Raw genomic sequence first — 21,436 nt, 5'->3', positions numbered from 1 at the left:
TTGACAGGCTTTACCCCTACAATTGGAACAAACGGTGTGAGGATCGATAGAGGCCTTCGGAAGACGCCTAGAACAGTCCCTAGCGCTACACTGCCTGTACTTGGGGACTTGAGTAGGGTCAGACATCTTGAATTAGTCAAAGGGGGAAATCCAAAATCTATCCAAGTCGTCAACAAATAATCCAAAATCTAATCAATAAAGCTTGATAAGGTATTGATGATAACTCCTGTACAGCGAAAGCTAATAACTAGAGAGAATACATCACCAAATAGCGTGAAAATCAACTCCAGAAACAACAGCGTATCAAGTAGGTCTTGCCGGTGGCACGACAGAGAGAAAATTGGTTCTTGTTGACAAGAAGTACCTGAGTACCTACTCGACAGATGGCGCTGTTGTTGTACACCCCCACCTGTATAGCGATCACTGGCGTATCCCGCCCGTAGGTTTTTTCTGTCGGGCAACAGAGTTGCAGCTACATGATCACCGGGTAAGATTAATATTGAAAAATTCAACAGATACGAGCAAATTGACACACGAGCTTGGTCCTGGAATGCATTAAACTCGTATCTTAAGGTATTACTATACATTAGTACAAACAAGTAAGTTACATCTGAAGTCCACTTTGCATGCATTTCTAAATGTACAAAACAAAAAAAGTATAATATTCCTGTACTTGGTACAACATCTGTGCGGAATAACAAGTTGTCAAATTCACGTTCACACAGGTCAATTTCCTTGCCAGTGGTGATTAGAGGAGAGGCAACTTGCCTCAAAATTGACCTTGTGTGTATTCTTCACTTGGCTTGCTCTTCAGCTCCGACTGTCAACCTACTTCTTACTGACTTGCACAAAATATTGGTGAAGTTTTATATTTACACATGTCAAGTTACTTGAAGCATGTTACTTAGATGCTTGACTTGTATAAATGTTATTTTTATTAATAAAATAAATTTTTGAATATACTTACCCGATAATCATGTAGCTGTCAACTCCGTTGCCCGACAGAATTCTATGGAGGGATACGCCAGCTATCACAATACTAGAAGGGGGTGTATTTACCAGCGCCACCTGTGGCCAGGTACTCAAGTACTTCTTGTTGACACCTCCTCAATTATTCCTCGGTCCACTGGTTCTCTATGGGGAGGAAGGGAGGGTCGATTAAATCATGATTATCGGGTAAGTATATTCAAAAATTTATTTTATTAATAAAAATAACATTTTTCAATATTAAACTTACCCGATAATCATGTAGCTGATTCACACCCAGGGGGGTGGGTGAAAAACCAGTGTACAAGACTAAAGGATAGCTAAGTATCCCGTATTTCATATAATCAGTTATCCACAATAACAATGAAATAATAAGTACCTGGTAAGGAAGTCGACTTGAACCGTTACTCTGCCTTTAATAAGATCGTCTTCCTTACTGAGCGCAGCGTTCCTCTTGGGAGGCTGAATCAACTCAAAGGTGCTAAAGTATACAGGGCTGCAACCCATACTAAAGGACCTCATCACAACCTTTAACCTCGGCGCTTCTCAAGAAAGAATTGACCACCCGCCAAATCAACAAGGATGTGGAAGGCTTCTTAGCCGACCGTACAACCCATAAAAAGTATTCAAGAGAAAGGTTAAAAAGTTATGGGATTATGGAAATGTAGTGGCTGAGCCCTCGCCTACTACTGCATTCGTTGCTACGAATGGTCCCAGGGTGTAGCAGTACTCGTAAAGAGACTGGACATCTTTGAGATAGAATGATGCGAACACTGACTTGCTTCTCCAATAGGTTGCATCCATAACACTCTGCAGAGAACGGTTCTGTTTGAAGGCCACTGAAGTAGCCACAGCTCTCACTTCATGTGTCCTTACCTTCAGCAAAGCAAGGTCTTCTTCCTTCAGATGAGAATTTGCTTCTCTAATCAGAAGCCTGATGTAGTAAGAAACTGCGTTCTTAGACATTGGTAGAGAAGGCTTCTTGATAGCACACCATAAGGCTTCTGATTGTCCTCGTAATGGTTTTGACCTTCTTAGATAGTACTTAAGAGCTCTAACTGGGCAAAGTACTCTCTCCAGTTCGTTCCCCACCATGTTGGACAGGCTTGGGATCTCGAACGACTTAGGCCAAGGACTGGAAGGAAGCTCGTTTTTAGCCAAAAAACCGAGCTGCAAGGAACATGTAGCCGTTTCAGATGTGAAACCTATGTTCCTGCTGAAGGCGTGGATCTCACTTACTCTTTTACCTGTTGCTAAGCACACGAGGAAAAGAGTTTTTAATGTGAGGTCCTTAAAAGAGGCTGATTGGAGCGGTTCAAATCCTGATGACATTAGGAACCTTAGGACCACGTCTAGATTCCAGCCTGGAGTGGACAACCGACGTTCCTTTGAGGTCTCAAAAGACCTAAGGAGGTCCTGTAGATCTTTGTTGGAGGAAAGATCCAAGCCTCTGTGGCGGAAAACCGCTGCCAACATACTTCTGTAACCCTTGATCGTAGGAGCTGATAGGGATCTTACGTTCCTTAGATGTAACAGGAAGTCAGCAATCTGGGTTACAGTGGTACTGGTTGAGGAAACTGCATTGGCCTTGCACCAGCTTCGGAAGACTTCCCATTTAGACTGATAGACTCTGAGAGTGGATGTCGTCCTTGCTCTGGCAATCGCTCTGGCTGCCTCCTTCGAAAAGCCTCTAGCTCTTGAGAGTCTTTCGATAGTCTGAAGGCCGTCAGACGAAGAGCGTGGAGGTTTGGGTGTACCTTCTTTACGTGAGGTTGACGCAGAAGGTCCACTCTTAGAGGAAGAGTCCTGGGAACGTCGACCAGCCATTGCAGTACCTCGGTGAACCATTCTCTCGCGGGCCAGAGGGGAGCAACCAACGTCAGCCGTGTCCCTTTGTGAGAGGCGAACTTCTGAAGTACCCTGTTGACAATCTTGAACGGCGGGAATGCATACAGGTCGAGATGGGACCAATCCAGCAGAAAGGCATCCACGCGAACTGCTGCTGGGTCTGGAATCGGAGAACAATACAAGAGGAGCCTCTTGGTCATCGAGGTAGCGAATAGATCTATGGTTGGCTGACCCCACAGGGCCCAAAGTCTGCTGCAACATTCTTGTGAAGGGTCCACTCTGTGGGGAAGACCTGACCCTTCCGGCTGAGGCGATCTGCCATGACATTCATATCGCCCTGAATGAGCCTCGTTACCAGCGTGAGCTTTCGATCTTTTGACCAAATGAGGAGGTCCCTTGCGATCTCGAACAACTTCCTCGAATGAGTCCCTCCCTGCTTGGAGATGTAAGCCAAGGCTGTGGTGTTGTCGGAGTTCACCTCCACCACCTTGTTTAGCTGGAGGGACTTGAAGTTTATCAAGGCCAGATGAACTGCCAACAACTCCTTGCAATAGATGTGAAGTGTCCTTTGCTCCTGATTCCATGTTCCCGAGCATTCCTGTCCGTCCAGTGTCGCACCCCAGCCCGTGTCCGATGCGTCCGAGAAGAGACGGTGGTCGGGGGTCTGAACAGCCAATGGTAGACCTTCCTTGAGAAGAATGCTGTTCTTCCACCACGTTAGAGTAGACCTCATCTCTTCGGAAACAGGAACTGAGACCGTCTCTAGCGTCATGTCCTTTATCCAGTGAGCAGCTAGATGATACTGAAGGGGGCGGAGGTGGAGTCTCCCTAACTCGATGAACAGGGCCAGCGATGAAAGTGTCCCTGTTAGACTCATCCACTGCCTGACTAAGCATCGGTTCCTTCTCAGCATGCTCTGGATGCATTCTAGGGCTTGGAAGATCCTTGGGGCCGACGGACAAGTCCGAAAAGCTCGACTCTGAAGATCCATACCCAAGGAGACAATGGTCTGGGATGGAACGAGCTGAGACTCCTCAAAATTGACCAGGAGGCCCAGTTCCTTGGTCAGATCCATAGTCCATTTGAAAATCTCCAGACAGCGACGACTTGTGGGAGCTCTTAAAAGCCAGTCGTCTGACGGAGCCGGACACAAGATCATGATACTGCTGCACAGTCTGTAAACTGTCAATCATGGGCAAGCGAGGAAGTACAGTGACAACCCGAATCTGTCTAGACTGTCTGGGTCGTACAGACAACTCCTTAACGGGTTGCTGAGGTTGCCGCACTGCGTCACAACAAGTCACTTCTGTTGGTTGTTGAACGTCTTCCCCGTGACACATTGACTCCGTAAACAAAAAATCCTCTAACAAGGACTAAGCTTGGACTGCATGTCATGCAACACAGCTCAAGGTCTATGGGAGCAGGTGTGGTAACAGACGGGATTAGCGACTGAAGTGGAACCATTACCTTCCCTGTAAGCATGTTATGCTTAAATAAAAGTCCATAAGAGGTTATGCAGCTAAAGGCTCCCTCCAAATGACAGAGTCCTCAAGGGAATATCAGAAGGAGGGAGAAAAGAACTTTCTCATCTACAGGGACCTTATCCTAGAAAAGCTAAGTTCTCTGAGTGAGGGTTCACTGGTGCAAAAGCAGCAGACTAGAAGGCAACGTTATGAAACTGCTTGACAGTCTAGTGAGTTGGCAACAACCCAAGATGTGTTGAGAAGCATGCGGTAAGGTATGCAGAGCATGATGTATGCAGAGTATGCTGTATGCAGAGCATGCTGTATGTAGAGCATGTTGTATGCAGAGCATGCTGAATGCAGAGCATGCTGTATGCAGAGCATGTTGTATGCAGAGCATGCTGAATGCAGAGCATGCTGTATGCTGAGCATGTAGTAAGCAGAGCCTGCTGTAAGCAGAGCCTGCTGTAAGGAAAGCAGAGCGTGTGCATGGCGTTTAACATTTCTCAGAAATTCCATGACCAGTGCTAGAGTGCTTTATGCATGCTTGCATGGGGTTTAAACCATGGTATGAAAATGGAGGTAAGGTATGCTGAACAGCAGAGTCAGAACGAGCTGGAACAACAATAGTTGTGGTTTCCTCTTCAAGACTCCGTTGGGGGAACACCTGAGGCTCAGTCTGCAAAGGCTGAATAAAAGACAAGCAGAAGGAAGGCGCATGGGTGGAGGAGGCTGACTCCTAGCATGAGTGGTTGAACCCAAGGGTTGCGCTTGCTGAGCGGTTGGCGGAAGCGGAGTAGCAAGTTCCAGTTCCTGTGGTGTGAGCGGAGCGCGATGAGGAAGAGGCTGCGCAGAACAAGGTAAATGTCTCGCAAGCTGAGGCTCCTGAGGCGCAAGGCTAAGGTGTTGTGGTGCTTGCCTTGTGGAGGGTTGAGCTCGCTGCAGCGAGAGCTGAGGAGACTGACTCATGGACGGGAGAGGTTGTTGTACCTCAACCGAGTGTTGCATCACTGGTGGAGCAGCAAGTGGAGGCGGAGGAAGAGAGGTATAATCCTCCTGATCCCATTGTAAAGGTTGCCTTAAGGAAGGCGGAGGCTGAACACCACAGGGAACAGCAAACTCAGCACGTGGCTCAACATCGTACGCCTGGCAGGTGGTACTGCGATCAGGCGGAGCGAGCGTAGGCGGAGGGAGTGTAGGCGGAGGCGGAGGAGTAACACTCTCAGCCCGACACTCACGCATAAAGTCCGAAAGCTGTGCTTGCATGGACTGTAGTAGAGTCCACAACATCGTACGCCTGGCAGGTGGTACTGCGATCAGGCGGAGCGAGTGTAGGTGGAGGGAGTGTAGGCGGAGGCGGAGGAGCAACACTCTCAGCCCGACACTCACGCATCAAGTCCGAAAGCTGTGCTTGCATGGACTGTAGTAGAGTCCACAACATCGTACGCCTGGCAGATGGTACTGCGATCAGGCGGAGCGAGTGTAGGTGGAGGGAGTGTAGGCGGAGGCGGAGGAGCAACACTCTCAGTCCGACACTCACGCATCAAGTCCGAAAGCTGTGCTTGCATGGACTGTAGTAGAGTTCACAACATCGTACGCCTGGCAGGTGGTACTGCGATCAGGCGGAGCGATCATAGGCGGGGGGGAGTGTAGGCGGAGGCGCAACACTCTCAGCCCGACACTCACGCATCAAGACCGAAAGTTGTGACTGTATGGACTGCAGAGAGTCAACTTGGGGTCGGCAGACACTAAGGTCTGCTGAGGTAAAGCCTTAACAGCAGAGATCTGTTGCGGCAGAACCTTACTCCTCTTAGGCGGAGTGTAATCAACTGACGACTGAGGAGAGTCAGAGCTAACCCAATGACTGCATTCGGGTTGTGAACTTTAACTTCGTACGTCTGGCATAGGTCTGGACTTAACGTTTAAGAGGTCTTGAGACCTGAGACCAGCGTTACTCTGCCTTTATTTTCTCCCCTAATCTCTTCTGCAGACGAGCAAAATAAGGGCTCAATCGTCTGCGGGTGGGAGTGACGGTCTCGGTAAGACACGCCCACAACCACCGAGGATACTTCTGTGCGCCGATCAAGGCCTGCTGAACCCTTATGCCCTTCGACATTGCTTCTCCCCTGGGCTTGGGAGCTTGCAAGAGGTCCCGGACTGGGAGGACGACTGGCGCGCACAAAAGTACCCTCACGCACTAATCACTTATCACTTTGATTTCTGTTTGCACTTATTTCACTGAACTCGAAACTTTAAGTGGTTTGTACCTGAAATACGCAATTCTATCCTTTCTCAAAGTTAGTAATTGCGAAAACAGAATTACAATGTAACAGAAAAATCTAATGAAAGATAATTCAGTGGCTGGAAAGAGACTAAACACTAGATCACTCTAGAAACGTTTAGTTTCTTCCCCTAAAGAGACTAGGGAGAAGAGCAAAAACGATAACGACGTTACTCGTACGCCTGGCAGGCTTGAATGAAACATTTATCCTCTTTCTCCCTCCGTCTCTATCTCTCTCTCTCTCTCTCTCTCTTGACTTAGAACCTGAGAGAAGAGCCCAATCATATATATCGTTAAAACATATTATTGTTAAAGGAAAAAACTGAAAAGTTCCTTTATTAGGATCAAAACCATAAAGTTAAGAAAGAATGAACAAAACGCTAGACACGGTTACTCTTACTGCAACGTGAAACCGTGAACATTCTTTCTCTATCGTAACGATAGAGTGCAAGTTGAACGTTCTGAACGTCAACAACTGCAGAGACAAAACAAAACGTTAGTTCAACTTTGAAAAAAAGTACGAGACTATCAAAGAAATTCTTTCAAACTCTGTGGCGGAAATAGCATAATATGTTAACAGGTAAAACCGAAATGACGGGCTCAAAGTTTATTAACTTCGGTAAAAGACCGCCTACTATTAGGAAGGTCGAATATAAACAAATATAAAAATTAATTTTAATGAGTTTATAATAAAAGGAAGTTAATCGAAGAGGCCTATAAGAGGCGGAGAGATATAAAATAAATCTATAACTTTTGTTAAGCAAAATTAAGAAAGAGAGTCTATACTCTCTTAGACACCAACACTTCCGTCTAAGGGAAGGGTCGGCCATTGAAAGGTGAACGAGAGTTCATACTCTCTCGTCACCATAATTAATCAAATTAATTCCAAAAGCTAACTAAGCTAATATAGAAGTTTCCAGTAAAGCGACAGCCGAAATCAAAGAGAAATACTTCACCAAAGTCGTGAAAATACTCCAAGAACATAAGCGTATCCCAGAACGTCTTGCCGGAAGCACGACAGAGGAATAATTGAGGAGGTGTCAACAAGAAGTACTTGAGTACCTGGCCACAGGTGGCGCTGGTAAATACACCCCCTTCTAGTATTGTGATAGCTGGCGTATCCCTCCATAGAATTCTGTCGGGCAACGGAGTTGACAGCTACATGATTATCGGGTAAGTTTAATATTGAAAAATGAGGTTTTATTGTCTGATGTGTAGCCCAGTATTTCAATCCATTAAAACAGATACAATAATACCAACCAATGAGGAATGTTTAATTAAAAAAACTTCATTCCAAACAAATATGAATTTTGTTTTGAAAGGTGGGTAGGTGGTAGCCTACACATCTGTGCAACACATCTTGAGAATTTTACATCCATATAAGCTTAGTTTACGATCTCGGTAATACGTCGAAGTGCCAAAATGACCAAGTATTAAAGAATATGGAATATTTGGATGGATATATGTTTTGAAAAAGTCATAGTCTACTCTGTATAACTTGAAACTTAAAACAAAATATTTATGGGACTCCTTCCACAATGATGTTTGCAGTACTGTACCTACTGGTATTGGAAAATTGTCACAAGCACCAAAGCCTTTGAAGTTCATTGGAATAGACACAATGCAAAATTTCAAGAGTTGACTGAAAACCCACACTTTAAAAGGGAAACAAACAAGAACACCACCTACCCTAAGGTTTCCCACCTAACCTAGGACTTGTATTCTTACCTACGGGGAGGCTAAAACCCCTGCAACCCACTTTTAACTGCTGTAGTATTAGTTTAACCTAAGGCTAAGTCTCAATCCTGTGTTAGCTTCCCAACTAGCTCCTCTCCTGGCAAGGTAACATTGAATCATGTTATTTTCATTAGTAAAATAAATTTTTGAATATACTTACCCGATAATCATGTAGCTGTCAACTCCGTTGCCCGACAGAATTCTACGGAAGGGATACGCCAGCGATCACTATACTAGAAGGGGGTGTACTCACCAGCGCCACCTGTGGCCAGGTACTGCAGTACTTCTTGTTGACACCACCTCAATTTTTCCTCGGTCCACTGGTTCTCTATGGGGAGGAAGGGTGGGTCAATTAAATCATGATTATCGGGTAAGTATATTCAAAAATTTATTTTACTAATGAAAATAACATTTTTCAATATTAAACTTACCCGATAATCATGTAGCTGATTCACACCCAGGGAGGTGGGTGAAAACCAGTGTACATGACTATAAGATAGCTAAGTATCCCGTATTTCATATTATCAGTTATTCAAAATAACAATGAAATTATAAGTACCTGGTAAGGAAGTCGACTTGAACCATTACTCTGCCTTTAATAAGTTCGTCTTCCTTACTGAGCGCAGCGTTCCTCTTAGGAGGCTGAACAACCCAAAGGTGCTGAAGTATACAGGGCTGCAACCCATACTAAAGGACCTCTACACAACCTCTAACCCAGGCGCTTCTCAAGAACGAATTGACCACCCGCCAAATCAAAAAGGATGCGGAAGGCTTCTTAGCCTACCGTAACAACCCAAAAAACAACAATAAAAGCATTCAAGAGAAAGGTTAAAAAAGGTTATGGGATTAAGGGAATGTAGTGGCTGAGCCCTCACCTACTACTGCACTCGCTGCTACGAATGGTCCCAGGGTGTAGCAGTTCTCGTAAAGAGACTGGACATCTTTAAGATAAAATGATGCAAACACTGACTTGCTCCTCCAATAAGTTGCATCCATAATGCTCTGCAGAGAACGGTTCTGTTTAAAGGCCATCGAAGTGGCTACAGCTCTCACTTCGTGGGTCCTTACCTTCAGCAAAGCAAGGTCTTCATCCTTCATGTGAGAATGGGCTTCTCTAATCAGAAGCCTTATATAATACGAAACTGCGTTTTTGGACATAGGCATCGAAGGTTTCTTGATTGCACACCATAAGGCTTCTGACTGTCCTCGTATAGGTTTTGACCTATTAAGATAGTATTTCAGAGCTCTGACAGGGCAAAGAACTCTTTCTAGCTCGTTACCCACCATGTTGGAAAGGCTAGGAATTTCGAACGATCTAGGCCAAGGACGTGAAGGAAGTTCATTCTTAGCTAAAAAACCGAGCTGTAAAGAACATGTTGCTGATTCGGATGTGAACCCAATGTTCTTGCTGAAGGCGTGAACCTCACTAACTCTTTTAGCTGTTGCAAGGCAGACGAGGAAAAGAGTTTTGAGAGTAAGGTCTTTGAAGGAAGCTGACTGGAGAGGTTCGAACCTAGGAGACATAAGGAACCTTAAGACTACGTCTAGATTCCAGCCTGGAGTGGATAAACGACGTTCTTTAGAAGTCTCGAAAGATTTAAGGATGTCTTGAAGGTCCTTGTTGGATGAAAGGTCCAAACCTCTGTGGCGGAGAACTGAAGCCAACATACTTCTGTACCCTTTAATCGTAGGAGCCGAAAGGGATCTCACATTCCTTAGATGTAATAGGAAGTCAGCTACTTGGGTTATAGAGGTATTGGTAGAGGAAACTGCATTGGCTCTGCACCAGCTTCGGAAGACTTCCCACTTGGATTGGTAGACTCTACGAGTGGATACCCTCCTTGCCCTGGCAATCGCTCTGGCTGCCTCCTTCGAAAAGCCTCTAGCTCTAGCGAATCTTTCGACAGTCTGAAGGCAGTCAGACGAAGAGCGTGGAGGTTTGGGTGTACCTTGTTTACGTGAGGTTGACGTAGAAGGTCCACTCTTAGAGGGAGAGTCCTGGGAACGTCGACCAGCCATTGTAGTACCTCTGTGAACCATTCTCTTGCAGGCCAAAGGGGAGCAACCAGCGTCAGCCGTGTCCCTTCGTGCGAGACGAACTTCTGAATGACTCTGTTGATGATCTTGAACGGCGGGAATGCATATAGGTCGAGATGGGACCAATTCAGCAGAAAAGCATCCACGTGAACTGCTGCTGGGTCTGGAACTGGGGAACAGTACAAAGGAAGCCTCTTGGTCATGGAGGTGGCGAACAGATCTATCGTAGGCTGACCCCACAAGGTCCAAAGTCTGTTGCACACGCTCTTGTGAAGGGTCCATTCCGTGGGGATGACTTGATCTTTTCTGCTGAGGCGATCTGCTGAGACGTTCATGTTGCCCTGAATGAACCTCGTTACCAGAGTGAGATTTAGACTTCTTGACCAAATGAGGAGGTCCCTTGCTATCTCGTACAGCTTCCTCGAATGGGTCCCTCCCTGCTTGGAGATGTAAGCCAAGGCTGTGGTGTTGTCGGAGTTCACCTCCACCACCTTGCCTAACAGGAGGGACTTGAAGTTCATTAAAGCCAGATTAACTGCCAGTAGCTCCTTGCAGTTGATGTGGAGCGTTTCCTGTTCCTTGTTCCATGTTCCCGAGCATTCCTGTCCGTTCAAGGTCGCGCCCCAGCCCGAGTCTGATGCGTCCGAGAAGAGATGAAGATTGGGGGTCTGAATCGCTAACGATAGACCCTCCTTGAGAAGGATGTTGGTTTTCCACCACAAGAGAGTAGTCTTCATCTCTTTGGTGACAGGAATAGAGACTGCTTCGAGCGTCAAATCCTTGTCCCAATGAGCTGCTAGATGGAATTGGAGAGGGCGGAGGTGGAGTCTCCCTAACTCGACGAACAGGGCTAACGATGACAGGGTCCCTGTTAGACTCATCCACTGTCTCACCGAGCAACTGTTCCTCTTCAGCATGCTCAGGATGCATTCTAGGGCTTGGCTTATCCTTGGGGCCGATGGAAAAGCCCGAAAAGCCTGACTCCGAATCTCCATTCCCAGGTAAACGATGGATTGGGAGGGAATGAGCTGGGACTTTTCTAAGTTGACCAAAAGACCCAGTTCCTTGATCAAGTCCAAAGTCCAGTTGAGACTCTCCAGACAGCGACGACTTGTGGGGGCTCTTAACAGCCAGTCGTCTAAATAAAGGGAGGCTCTGATGTCCGATAAGTGGAGGAATTTTCCAATATTCCTCATCAGATGCGTAAACACCATAGGAGCTGTGCTTAGGCCAAAACACAGGGCTTGGAATTGGTACACAACCTTTCCAAAAACGAATCTCAGGAAAGGTTGGGAGTCTGGATGAATAGGAACGTGAAAGTAAGCGTCTTTCAGATCCAACGAGACCATCCAGTCCTCCTGCCTGACCGCTGCTAGGACCGACTTCGTCGTCTCCATAGTGAACGTCTGCTTGGTGACATAAGCATTGAGCGCGCTGACGTCCAGCACCGGTCTCCAACCTCCTGTCTTCTTGGCCACCAGAAAGAGACGGTTGTAGAAGCCCGGGGATTGATGGTCCCGGACTATCACCACTGCCTTCTTCTGTAACAGGAGCGACACCTCCTGGTGTAACGCTAGCCTCTTGTCCTTTTCCTTGTAGTTGGGAGAGAGGTTGATGGGAGAAGTGGTCAGAGGGGGATTGCGGCAGAATGGTATCCTGTAACCCTCCCTTAGCCACTTGACAGACTGGGCGTCTGCACCTCTTCTTTCCCAAGCTTGCCAGAAGGTCTTGAGTCTGGCTCCTACTGCTGTCTGGAGAGGAGGAGAGTCAGTGTTTGCCTTTTGAAGTTTTGGGACCTTTCCTAGACCTGCCCCTGGAAGAGTCTGGACGGGTACTTCCTCGGCTGGGGGCTCTGCCACGAAAGGGCGGAATAAATCTCGTAGCAGGAGTATCGGCCACTGGGGTGTGGTAAGTTCTGGGAACTGAAGGAGCAACCTTAGCCTTACGAGCTGAAGAGGCCACAAGGTCATGAGTGTCCTTCTGAATAAGGGCCGCAGACAAATCCTTGATAAGCTCTTCGGGGAACAGGAACTTAGAAAGCGGAGCAAAAAGTAACTGAGACCTTTGACAAGAGGTGATGCCAGTAGAAAGAAAAGTGCAAAGTTGTTCCCTTTTCTTGAGTACTCCTGAAACAAACATTGATGCAAGTTCGCCGGACCCATCCCGAATTGCTTTATCCATACAGGACATTATAAGCATGGCTGAGTCCTTGTCCGCAGGGGCAGTCTTCTTGCTCAAGGCCCCCAGGCACCAGTCGAGAAAATTGAAAATCTCAAAGGCACAAAAAATACCCTTTAAGAAGTGGTCTAGGTCGGAAAAGGTCCAGCAGACCTTAGAGCGCCTCATAGCTGATCTACGTGGAGAGTCGACCAAACTTGAGAAGTCAGCCTGGGCAGAGGCAGGGACTCCCAAGCCTGGTTCCTCTCCTGTGGCATACCATACGCCCGCCTTAGAAGTCAGCTTAGTAGGAGGGAACATAAAAGAAGTCTTCCCTAGTTGCTGTTTGGACTGCAACCAATCCCCTAACATTCTTAGAGCTCTCTTAGAGGATCTAGCAAAGACGAGCTTAGTATAGGCCGACTTAACAGGTTGCATGCCTAGCGAAAACTCAGATGGAGGAGAGCGAGGGGTAGCAGAAACAAAATGATCCGGGTAAACCTCTCTGAAAAGAGCCAGGACCTTGCAAAAGTCAATGGAGGGAGGAGAAGACTTGGGTTCCTCCACGTCCGAAGAGGGATCATCTAGGTGCGCAGCTTCCTCCTCAGAAACCTCATCACCAGAGTGTTGCGAAGCGAGAGGTAAAGTTACAGCGGTGTGCTGAACAGCAGAATCCTGACAAGCGGGTGCATAAACACTTGCGGTTTCATCCTCAAGTCTCTGTTGAAGAGGATGAGGGCTGGTAACGACAAAGTCAAGAGGTTGGGATGAAGGAGGTTCTGCGGCGGTTTGAGGAGCAAGTGTGGAGAGAGGCGACTGTATTAAAACCTGAGGTTCAGGCTGCAAAGACTGGTCAAGTAGAGTAGAGGAAGGTAGGTGCATGCGTTGAGGTGGCTGACTCCTAGCATGAGTTTCCTGTCTCAAGAGTTGCGCTTGCTTCACGAGTTGAGGTTCTTGAGGTGTGAGCTGCGAGAGTTGAGGTAGTAGCTGCGCAGAACGCAGTTCCTGTCTCACGAGTTGAGGTTCTTGAGGTGCTAGCCTCAAGAGTTGAGGCTCTCGCCTTGAGGAAAGTTGAGGTAGCAGCTGCGAGAGCTGAGGTGGCTGCCTCAAGGATGGTAGAGGTTGTCGTACCTCAAGAGGTTGTTGTCTCGAAGATGGTCTAACCGCAAGAAAATCTTGCCTCAAAGGAAGAGGAGGATGTAAGGCATAAGACTCCTGTTCCCATTGTTGAGGTTGCCTTAAGGAAGGTGGAGGTTGCTGCACAACGCTGGTAACTGGCAACTCCGAACGCGGTAAGGTAGCTTGAGGAACCTCAACTTCGTACGCCTGGCAGACTGGACTGCGGTGAGGCGGAGCGCTCGCAGGAGGAGGTGTAACCTTCTCTGCCTGAAACTCACGCATTAAGACCGCAAGCTGCGACTGCATGGACTGCAGCAAAGTCATCTTGGGATCAACAGACGATAAGGTCTGTTGAGGCAAAACCTTAACAGAAGATGAGGTCTGTTGAGGCATCGCCTTACCTCTCTTAGGAGGTGTGCAGTCACCTGATGACTGCGGAGAGTCAGAGCTAACCCAATGACTGCATCCGGGTTGTTGAACTCTTGAGGTCTGGACTTTACGTTTAAGAGGTCTTGAGACCTGAGTCCAGCGTTTTCTCCCCGAAATTTCTTCTGCAGACGAGGAAAATAAGGGCTCAATCGTCTGCGGGTGGGAGTGACGGTCTCTGTAAGACACGCCCGCAACCACCGAGGATACTTCTGTGCGCCGATCAAGGCCTGCCGAACCCTTTTGCCCTTCGACATTGCTTCTCCCCTGGGCTTGGGAGCTTGCAAGAGGTCCCGGACTGGGAGGACGACTGGCACGCACAGAAGTACCCTCACGCACAACACTGACACTGACACTAGCACTCGGCACCGCACTGACACTAGCACTCGGCACAGCACTGGCACTACCACTTCCCACTGCACTTTTGACCTTAAGTTCCTTGACGTCCGCCAAGAGGAACTTGTGGTCACTCACTACCGATTCCACTTTGTCACCTAAAGCCTGAATGGCACGCAAAACATCGGACATATCAGGCTGAGCACAAATAGTAGGTTCGGGGGTAGCCACTACAGGGGGAGGAAAAGGTTGAGGATCATGAGGTGAGGAATAAAGCGAAGAGCGAGCAGAACTCCTCCTAACTCTCTCTCTCTCTAACTTAGTGGTATATTTAAGGAATCGAACAAACTCAAGTTCCGAAAGTCCGGCGCATTCCTCACATCGATCTTCCAACTGACAGGATATTTCCCTACAGTCGGAACAAGCGGTGTGAGGATCAACCGAGGCCTTCGGAATACGCCTATTACAAGACCTACATCGTCTATGGGGAGGGGCTTGAGAAAGGTCGGACATCTTGAATCAAAGAGCTAGTCAAGGGGGATTCCAAATAAAGCAAAAGATCGTTAACCATTAATCAAATCAACTAAAAGCTATCTAAGCCAATAGAAAAGTTTCCAGTATAGCGAAAGCTGAAATCTTAGAGCAATACTTCACCAAAAACCGTGAACAAGATTCCAAAATTATAAGCGTATCCATGAACGTCTTGCCGGAAGCACGACAGAGGAAAAATTGAGGTGGTGTCAACAAGAAGTACTGCAGTACCTGGCCACAGGTGGCGCTGGTGAGTACACCCCCTTCTAGTATAGTGATCGCTGGCGTATCCCTTCCGTAGAATTCTGTCGGGCAACGGAGTTGACAGCTACATGATTATCGGGTAAGTTTAATATTGAAAAATAATATTTCATAATTCATAAAACTAACTTCATCTCATATTTCAATATTTCTGACCAAACTTAACACCAACTTTCGTGTCAGCCCGCTACGTTAGGTAAGTAGGTAAGGTCACGACTTATAGGTAATGTGGGAAATTCAAGTTCGTCTTACGCACGACTTGAAAATGTAAATTTTCTAAGTAAACGGAAGGAACTGCCCGCAGATATTACAACGACCCCAAAAAACAATAAGACAAGAAATAAAAAGTTTACACCTGTCCCAACAAAGTAATGAACACCCCCCCCCCCAAAAAAAACCCATAGGTAACAACAATGGGGCAACTGATGGCAGCATCCTTTCCTGGTGAATGCCAGACTAGGGTTTGAGTCCTGCTCAAACTCGTTAGTTCCTTTGATCACTACAACCTCACTGTCCTTGTGAGCTAAGGATGGGGGGTTTGGGGGATGACTACTGAGTCATCAACAGCCATTGCCTGGCATTACTTGGTCCTAACTTGATTGGAGAGGGGGATTGGGCACTGATCAAATGTAATATGGTCAGTCTCTAGAGCATTGTCCTGCTTGATGGGCAATGTCATTGTCCCTTGACTCTGCCATTCATGAGCAGCCTTTAAACTGGCCAATCAGACCAATTGAAATCATTAAAACAGAGAGGGTAGCCAAGGGAGCCTTTGCAGTTCCTCACGAATTAAAAATGGACATCAACTAACCTAAACTTTCCCTCCTAACCAAGCCGTGTCCTTACCAACTCCCCTAATGGCCCCCTGCGACCGGCCCCCCTCCCTACACTGCCATATTCTAAGTTAAACATAATAATACAAACAGGTGGCTGCTATCATACACACACCCCCAGCCAAGTATCCAACTGACTATTTCCTTAAGAGTATAATGACAATGAGGATTAGAAATGATTAGGTTAGGTAAAACATGGCATTCTTAGTTAGCTTAAGGTCCAGCCCTTTGTATGACCAATGCTAACCTAACATAGTATACCAGGCACTCAAATTTACAAAATATTGTACACACTACAGTACTTAATGAACTGTATAAAACCAGTTGTAATAGACAATTGAAAGTAATAATTTTCAGCCTCGGCCATGATTAACAGGAGAGACTAAATGTGTCATTTTCGAAGAGACCAGACCTTTAATATAGAAAAAGTATTTTTTTTTCCTAGGTTACATTATCCTGTAATAAAATACAAAATACCTAAACGTTTTCCTCTCAGCTGTCACCTGTAAACTGCAGTCACTAAAAATCAAACCACATTTGCATCCCCCACCATGTCTATGACTGCATTTTATTCACGCATTTCATCCCCGACTGTATAAAACCTTCTATTAACTAGAATATGTTACATTTAACGCGACAGACAAGTGAAGTTATGTGGAAATGGTTAGCCTACTAAGAACACAAGCCAATAATATAGTTTAAGCATTTACACTGAATCAATACATGTACTTTTAAGAAATTACCTACAGCTACAGTATATTTAAGTATACTGTGAATTCATTTGAGGTTTTTAATCGTATAAAACTTGCTGTAAAGTTTCCCCGTTCAATCTTAGAAGTTTTGAAAGGACGAAGCTGCTGAAATCTTAGAAGTTTTGAAACTGAAAGGACTCTCTCGTTACGTCCACAGGAATAACAACTAACCAAGTTACCATACCAACCCAAATGGCAACTGATTTACCTAGAGTTGCCAGTTTATTTCGATAGGACTATCATACATCATCCTTAAAATTGTCGTTTTACAACCTAAATTATCGTACACAGTTTCAGTATAATTATTAAGGAGTTACATGATTGACTTATTTCAAAATATTTAAGTATAATTGTTTAATTAAACACACTCACATATATGTATATACCTAAGGTATGTATCGTACATCGTACTGGACCTAAAATCATCGTACATGTACGATAATTATCGTACTAATGGCACCCCTGGGTTTACCTAGTCGTTTTCTGGTACGTCTAATATCCCAGTGCCTACCTCTGACGCTTTCCTTGTATTCTTTTTATTTTTTAATTTGTAAAATGTATTAATATTCATAAACTTCCTTAAATAAATTGTGATTGAATATTAACAAGACGACTTTACTGTGCGCAAATGCTTCTTATGTAGTTTGTTAGGCCGATGGCATGGGGACTTGTTACAGTGGTTTGGTAGTTATTATTATTATTATTATTATTATTATTATTATTATTATTATTATTATTATTATTATTATTATTATTATTAACAAGGAAAATAGCCCAGTGAGGAAAGGAAACAAAGAAATAAATAAACTACAAGAAGTAATAACCAATTAAAATAAATTGTTAAGAAGAGTAATAACATTAAATTAGATTTTTCCTTTATGTAAAATATAAAAACTTTAAAAAAAACAAGAGGAAGATAAATAAGATAAAATAGTGTGCCCGAGTGTTCCCCTAAGCATCTAGATCTAGACAGTGGAAGGCCATGACATGGTACAAAGGCTATGACACTAGAGAACAATGGTTTGTTTTGGTGCCATTCTTCTAGGTGAGTTGCTTGCCAGAGCTAAAGAGTCTCTTCTACCCTTACCAGTTAAGAGGAAATAGCTACAGTGCAATAGTTAACCCCTTAAGCGAAGAAGAATTGTTTGGCAACCTCGGTGTTGTCAGGTGTATGAGGTGAGGAGAATGTGGAAAGAACAGGCAGGACTATTCGGTGTATGGGTAAGCAAAGGGAAATGAACCGTAACCAGAGAGAGGGATCTAATTTGGTACTGTGTGGCCAGTTAAAGAACCTAATAACAATAGCTATAGTATCTCAACGGGTGGCTGATGTTGTAGATTTGAAGATGTGCTTGCAATTGAAAAGATTATTAAAAATAACAACTTTTAAGAAAAACAGTAAAACACTAAAGTAAGAGGTAGCCTATTTTATTAATTTGACTAATAAAAACTAACATACTTTGGAATCATTGTCACTTCAGTTGAATTTTCTTGCTATGACACAGTTGATGGACCAATATTGTCTGTGTATTTTATCATTACACGAAACGAGTTGAAAGTATGGGTGAAGGGTCTTTTTAGAAATGTATTTCGTTTAACATAATGTTATATTTTTCAGATGAACTGTTTTTATCCTTTAGTTAACCATTCAAGAAACTTACTGGCAAGATCGCTACCAAACTATTTATATTTATCCTAGTACCTTATTAAATATTTGTTGCTACCATTTTATTAATTTGTGACAACAAAATTCCTTAGTTATATCTTTTTAGACATTTACATCGTTTCACTTAGAAGACTTTATTTTTTTTCAGCAGACATTGTCCTGCAATTCGTTCTCACTACTTCTTTACTTACTTTTGATTGTGAAAGCATAGCACGGTTTAAATTAGGACGTTAGAGTTGGACCTACTTTCCTGGTCTTGATTTTCGTCGGAGGTTCACTAGAATTCTTTCGAGGAATACTATTCTATCTAATTTCTCTTCATCTTGTTTTGTTAAAGTTTATATAGATATTTATTTTAATGATGTTACTTTTCTTGAAATATTTTATTTTTCACTTTTTCCTTTCCTCACTGGGCTATTTTCCCTGTTGGAGGCCCTGGGCTTATAGCATCCTGCTTTTCCAACTAGGGTTGTAGCTTAGCAACTAATAATAATAATAATTATGATAGTAATAATAATAATAATTATGTATATTTAAATTAAGAATGCTATGCCTACACTACTGTATCGATTTGGACTTGATCCAGGTGACTTGACTGTCGAGATGCAAATGTAAAAAATGAGAAACTTGGTTGGATTGTTCAATTCAACCATGACCAAAATAACCTTTATCTGTCGATTTTTTTTTTCAATAATGTAGTCCTGAATCTGTCAAAAGTAACGTCAGTTTCTACCTTGTTCTAGATACAGTTTCTTTAGTGGTATATTTAATGAATGATTCTTTTTATGAATTGCAATTTCTAATTTTTATGCATGTAGTTTAGTTAGGATTAAATTTATGGTTTTGGGCTATATAGGCTACCCTGGAGGGGCATGGTGAATCCATAAACGGATTTTGAGCAAAGCGAAAAATCTATTTTTGGGCGAGATAGCCATGTCGTCCTGACATATATACCCTCAGGAAGGTACTGAAGGAACCTTCCTTCAGGACGACATGGCTTGAGCCTAAAAATGCCATTTAGTAGCCAAGTGAAAATAAGGTGAAACCAAACAGACTTACAAAATGAGATACACTGAGGCTGACAGTTAGAAAAGAGTGGGCAGTAAGATGGAAGCAAGAATGGAGCTTATGTGTAAAAAAAAGGAGAAAAAAAAGTGCAGCTAGGGGACGAAGGAAATGATGCAAAAGCAGTAAAATAATCACTACAGCGATTAAGAGGTTATAGCATGTAGTAGTAAAAGGAACATACAATATTCTCATTATATGCACTAAGAGCATTACCATTGTTATTTTATAGACTAAAAGCATAAACTACTGACAGTAGGCCTACTTTTAAAGGCCACATTTCTAATATTTGATATGGCCATCAACATCATTTGAAGGCTCAAGGTTCACTTATTAAGTCTATGCTTTCTTCTTGATAACTTGGTTTGTAGTTGCTGATCCTGCGTCTATAAGAAGACTTACCTTAAGGCAAGATGATATGGGTCCAGTATACTCAACACAGTGAGAAAGGGCCAGTAAGGGTAGGTTCCTGGTTTTAAACAGATTCTCCAATTTTGTAATATCTCCACAGATCACTGGACTTGCCTTCTCAAACCCCACTCCACTGCCTTACCCTCTCTCTGTTTCTGTAAGAATTGGTTTATTTCCGAAATTGTATCTTTAATTATTCTAACTTTTGTTCCACACAACCAGTAAGGTAAAATCTAAGGCGTGTTTTCTATATACAGTATTCACAAATTCTAAATGTGTCATATGAGAGGGGAGGGGGATCTCATGCTCATATGCCAAGATGTTGCTACTACACATTATGGCACATACTCTGGTGATGGATTGTTTCGTTTCCCAGCTAATCAAGATAACCATATGGCCACCTTCATAGCCAAATTAAACTAAGGCAGTTATCTACAACGTGAACATGTGCTTCTTAAAAGAAAAAGCAAATTGAAAGAAAAATAATTTTGGAAATACACCAGTTTATATGGAACCAGAAAAAAAATGGATTTTGACAAAGGAAAAATCTACTTTTGGGTGAGATGGCCATGTTGTCCTGATGGAAGTTCCTCATTGGCAGCTCCTACTTAGGATATTTCTGCTAGTGATCTACCAGAGAAATTTTACCTCAGAGTTATCAACAGAGTTCTGACCTCTGTAGCGAATATCCCCAGGGATATTGTGTATAAATCAAGGACGTGTTAATAAAAAACCATGGCTATACTTCCCCAAATAGAGTTAACCTTGTCTCGAAGGATAAGGGTAGAGGGAAGGACATATGCACGTGACCTGTTACAATTCCCAATCTCAATGTGCTACAACTAACACGTTTGCTGTTGACCCATTCCAGGAGCAGCCATTGCATATTCGCATGCCGCAAAGTCACGCAAGGTCGGACACACACTGAGAATTGGGAAGGGATGGAAAGTAATGGGCGGGCCATCAGGACGACATGACTATCTCACCCAAAAATAGATTTTTCCTATGTCAAAATCCGCTTTTTGGGCTCGAGCCATGTCGTCCTGATGGAAGTGTACCATAGACATAACCACACTTCCTGTAGCATTGGTAACTATGGTACCAAGCTATGGAGCAAGCGATATCTTTGTAAAGGTAGGAACAAAGGAAATCAACGTCACAGTCCCACTCACTGTGGAGAAAATCTTTGTCTCCAGAAGATGAAAAGATTGAAGTCTATAAAAGGAGAGTTAAAAATTGAGGCACACTACTTTTATTTTGTACAGTAGGTCCAATGAAAGGAAAAGCAAAAAGGAACAGCAGTCTTTTATTGTTTCCAAACGATGCATAAATGTAACAGTAATCAATTGTAACATTATATGCAGTAGATATATACAGAAAACGAGTTTCAGACCCAAAAATTATGCAACAGAGTAATAAAAAAGTAACACTCATGGCATACATGGAAAAATATCATCTTTGACTATAATATCAAATAGTAGGCCTACATTGAAAAGAGGAATATGAGTCCCCTTGTACAATGTAGG

The 21,436-nt window shown here is 44.1% G+C and overlaps 1 long non-coding RNA gene across 2 annotated transcripts in view; it reads right to left on the bottom strand.

Annotated features, from left to right (window-relative positions):
• Window positions 1–16,900, bottom strand: part of LOC137658177 (uncharacterized) — a 70,222-nt gene extending 53,322 nt beyond the window's left edge. For both annotated transcript variants that reach the window (XR_011047273.1, XR_011047272.1), the window contains exon 1: window positions 16,760–16,900. This is a non-coding gene — a long non-coding RNA (uncharacterized lncRNA). The remainder of the gene's footprint in view (window positions 1–16,759) is intronic.
• Window positions 16,901–21,436: the final 4,536 nt, after the last annotated feature.

The sequence above is a fragment of the Palaemon carinicauda genome, chromosome 19 (genome assembly GCF_036898095.1).
Source record: "Palaemon carinicauda isolate YSFRI2023 chromosome 19, ASM3689809v2, whole genome shotgun sequence".
Lineage (NCBI taxonomy): Eukaryota > Metazoa > Arthropoda > Malacostraca > Decapoda > Palaemonidae > Palaemon > Palaemon carinicauda.
Note: the sequence above shows the minus strand (reverse complement) of the source record. Positions and strands in the feature narration are given on the sequence as shown.